This window comes from Neomonachus schauinslandi, unplaced genomic scaffold, assembly GCF_002201575.2.
Source record: "Neomonachus schauinslandi unplaced genomic scaffold, ASM220157v2 HiC_scaffold_940, whole genome shotgun sequence".
In the NCBI taxonomy this organism is placed as follows: domain Eukaryota; kingdom Metazoa; phylum Chordata; class Mammalia; order Carnivora; family Phocidae; genus Neomonachus; species Neomonachus schauinslandi.
Genome location: NW_025409630.1, coordinates 8,295 through 12,710, shown reverse-complemented (window position 1 = coordinate 12,710; position 4,416 = coordinate 8,295). Strand labels below are relative to the sequence as shown.

General features: G+C 54.3%; 1 pseudogene; it reads right to left on the bottom strand.

The window, feature by feature from the left end:
* Nucleotides 1-98: 98 nt before the first annotated feature.
* Nucleotides 99-3,708, bottom strand: LOC123323793 (annotated as a pseudogene).
* Between the last annotated feature and the right edge of the window lie 708 nt (nt 3,709-4,416).

Below are 4,416 nucleotides of genomic sequence, written 5' to 3'. Positions count from 1 at the left end.
CAGTGGGTTCAGTGGCACTCCTCAGGGACCTCGGTCCGCAGGTGCGTCTATGTCCCTTTGTCCCTTCCCCAGACCACCTCTGAGCTGTGGTCCCGTACACGCTGTGACACCTTCTGACCCACGGACGCCAGGGACAACTCACCTTGGACAGCTTCAGGGGCGCTTGCTCCGTGATCCCCGAGAGCTCAGCCTCGTTGCTGAAGACCTTGGTGATGCCCATTTTGCTCAGGACGGTTTTCAGATCGTAGGTTCCAGAGATGGACAGTTTGGGCAAACGTAAACTGGCAGACCTGTCATGACAGGAAACAAGGGGGTTTCACACATGGAGTGTCTCATTTCTGGCTGTTTCTCCCTCCCACAGGAGGACTGGAGGTGTGCATGGGTTTATTCTATTTCTCGTTCCTGCAGCCCCCGGGGCCAAAGAATGTAGAGTCACAGGGATGAGCTTGTCCTGCAAAGTCTCAGGGGCTGCCTCCTGCCTCCTCTGAGCAGCCCTCCGGGCACTCCACTGGGGAGCCCTTAGCACACTGCCCTGCAGGGTCAGGTCCCCCCAGATGGGAACTTCTCCAGGGCCTGCATCAAGGGTCTGCCAGAGTGAGCTGATGGGCACGGAGGCTTCCCATGAGCGGCTCTGGGTTCTACCCCACCTTGTCTCCTTCTTCAGCCTCTGGTGCAGAGAACACAGGGGTGAGGTCCGTGGGGCGGGGGGGGGGGGAAGGGGGCAGGGAAGAGGTCTTAAAACTGCTATTTTAATTTTAACCTTATGCTCTTTTCTATTCTTATATTTATTTATGTATGTATATGTGTATTATAGCATCTTCTGGATATTAATTTTATTTCTTAATTCTAATTTTAATGTATTCGATTATTTTTCTATATTCTTACTGCATACATTTATAAAAGTATGCATATTTTGGAGTGGACCCGATAAACTAGTTCCTGAGGCCTTGGGCATCGTATGACTACCGAGTGATGCACGAATCTGGGCTGCATGCTCACATATCACTTCACTTGGGGACCTCACCAAATCGCATTGGTCTAGTGACAGAGGAACCCAAACCCACCTGGGCCTGTGCTTTTCTGGTCCCCAGGCGAGCTCTCCCCTTCTAGCCCTGACTGTCCCTCCTCTAAGTCCACATCCACTGTTCCCCTTTCCAGAAGCCCATGTCTCCTTTCTCGGTTCTCCAGGGCTCATGCTGGCGTTGCTCACCCTGCTCCGGGTGCTGGCACAGGGAAGGGGCAGTGTCCGGGGAGGGGGGAGTCCCCAAGGACACAGGGCTTTGGTCTCCTCCCCGTGGGCACTGTCCCTCTCCCAGAGCCTGGCTGGTGCAGTGGGGGTGACACGAGCCTGTGTCCGGGACATCGGGTCATGCGCAGTTGTGCGATCCACGGGATGTGGGTCCACCCTCCCTCCCGGTGGCTGGTCCCGACGAGGCAGCGTCCGGGCTGTTCTCTGGTTTGGGAATCACCTGGTGTGTCTGTTTTCCAGGAACTTGGCCAGGAGTTCCTTGGTCAGCATGTCCTCCAGCTGCTGCATCTTGCCCTGGTCGGGGAGGATGAAGATGGCAGTGGCGTTGCCCACGTAGTCCATGAGCAGCACCCAGCTGGACAGCTTGTCACAGTGATAGATGTCGAACATGCCCAGGCGGCTCATCATGGGCACCTGGACGGTCGTGTGCTCATCCACGTGGAAGTCCTCCACTGTGGTATGCTCCTCCTGGAAGGGCTTCTCCCATTTGCCTGGAGAGAAGGAAGGTGGGCCTCAGTCAGAGGTGGGGGAAGGTTGGGATAATGCGGGGGGGGATAAAAAAGCCCTGCACCTCCTCGCTGAGATCCTCCTCTTTGAACCTGTTTCACCAGCTGTAAAATGGGGCTGCTGTGAAATCTACTGAAAGGACTTTTGTGAGAACAATGCAAGACCTGAGTAGGATCCAGAATGTCTATCTTATGGAGGCTAAGGGATGCCAAGCTGGATGTGCAGAGTGAGGATTTTTACTTGTATTTCATGCTTACTTATTTGAGGGTGGCTTGGGAGATTCTAAATGAAAATGATTGACATCAGCCCTACTTGGCACCTCCTTGTCCGAGTCTCCCTGCCCCTTGTTAGCGGGCGGTTCTTATCATTCAGGGAATCACTCTCCCTCCCACTCCAAAGCTTTCCTTGGATCACCGTGCAGAATGCAGATGCCTGGGCAGCTCCTCCCCACCCCCCCACCCCCACGCCAAGACAGCGGCCCTGTCCGGGCAAGTCAGAGTGGGGGGGGGTATGCCCCGGGGGCCCCTGCGCCCAACTCTCCCATTGGACAGCAGAGCTGGGACCTAAGACGTGCTGACTCTGGCCCAGGGCTCTCCATTGCACTGTTGCCTCCAGAATGAGGAGCCGGTGCAGTGAAGGAGGCCACCCTGGCCTCACTCTTACCTCCCCCACCAGGCCATCTCCATGGGCTGTTCCGCTACCTTAGAGTGCCCTCTACGGCCCACAGGCCCCCCACGTTGCCATCCCTCAGGGAGGAGGCCAGGTTGAGATTCAAGTTCAGTTGAGCACCTGCTACATGAGCCTGCGGTCCCGTGTTCTTTTAACTTGTTCAGTCCTCACAGAAACCTGACAACAAGGGTATTACTATGTTCCCGTTACAGAGGAGAAACCTCAAAGTGGAATGATGACCTGCCCACAGTCAAACAGCTAATAATCGGTAGGGGAAGGATTCCAACCCTGGTGCTTCTGACTCCAAAGGTGTCCCTGCTCCCACTGCACTGGAGTTATCAGAAATTGTGTTCCAAGAAACCCCAGTCCCTTCATACACTCTGCTAAAACTGTCTATTTTACCTCCCTCCCTGGTAGGGATCGACAAGGCACACTAGGACATTAAAGGCTCTGAAAAGTCCTGCAGAGAAGATGATGATTTGACTGTCCCACCCATCATCGCCTGACTTTAGTTGATCGCAGAAAGTATGACAGTGGTTGTATGTGGGATACTGTGAATAACAGCTGCAGAGATGCCCTGCTATAACCCTTCCCACGCTGCCAAGGAAAGCTTACAAAGTGAGTGTTTAAGAATATTTTTGCGTGTTTCCTTTTGAACCAGCTCAGACTGGTGGTAAAGCCTACCATGAAAGAAAATATAATTCACCAGAACAAGAGTTGTGTCTTGTCAAGATCTTGGACCAAATCCACAATTTTTCCTTGGGTTTCCTTCTCTATATACTGGTTGATCTTTTGTGCCGCCTCCTCGGTTTCTCTGAAGTTGATGGAGAAGTGGGACAGCTTCGTGACAGCCTCCAAAAACTTACGCACTTGCTTCCGATTCTTATCAAATAGTATCGTTCTGCTGTGCAGCTAGAACTGGCTGTCTGACAGGTTGAGGGTGTGGAGCAAATGCTGTAAGCCTTTGTGGACAGTGGCCTTAAGTGTCTCCTTGAAGTTAAAATATAGGCCCTGCAGGATCTGGGTGCGAGTGTCCCTTTGGTCCCCAGGGAGACCTTCGTAAAGGCCATCACAATATTCACTGGGGAGAAGATGATGTTGTTGGACTGATGGGCCAGTTCACGGTACAGGCTGAAGGCAAAGTTGGCCAGTTTGGTGGCTATGTTGGGGAGGGGGGCATGCTGATGGAGCTTGGAATCCTGCCTGGATGTGTGCGGGGAGCCAGGGACATGATAGCACAGACCCGTCAGCAGGAGGAGGCCCCAGGTGATGGAGGATGGCATTGTCCTGCAAGAGAGAGAGGAGGGGCACCACGCCCGAGTCAGGCCACACGGTAAGTCCCCCGGCCACTGACTGACCCCAGGTGGAGCATCCAGAGTTGTGCCGGTGCTGGGCCAAGCACTCTCCTACGTCCTCATCACGCAAGGACAGGACAGTAGCAAAGACTTTACAGGGCTCACCGCGTGCCGAGCCCCATTCTAGGCACTTGGCTGTCTCAGCTCATTGTCCTCTTTGATGACCTGTGACCTAGGGCACAGGGCCATTGCCCATTCACAGAGGAGGAGACCGAAGGCCAGAGAGGTTGAAGCCACCTGCCCAAGGCCACAGAGCAGGAAAGTAGCAGGAGCAGAATCACAGACCCGGGCCGTCTGGGTGGGAGTCCCTGCTCTTGACGGCTGCCCTACCCCCTGCAGTGGCCCTGGGCGTAGGTGTCAGCCCGTCTCCCATAAGGGGCAACTGAGGCACAGGAAGCATAATGTATGGGTGCACGACTACCAGGAATCGGGCCAGATCAGGCTCAGCTACGACTGGATGTGGAATGGGAACATTTCCACTAGCTCCTTTTATTTAATGGACATGAAGCTGCTGCCCAGAGAGGGCAAGATTCTGCCCAGTGACACACAGCCAGAAACCCATCCTGGCTGACTGTGGCCCAGACCCTGCCTGACTCCGTACACTTCATCCTCCGTTTCCTTGCAGCTGCTACAGAC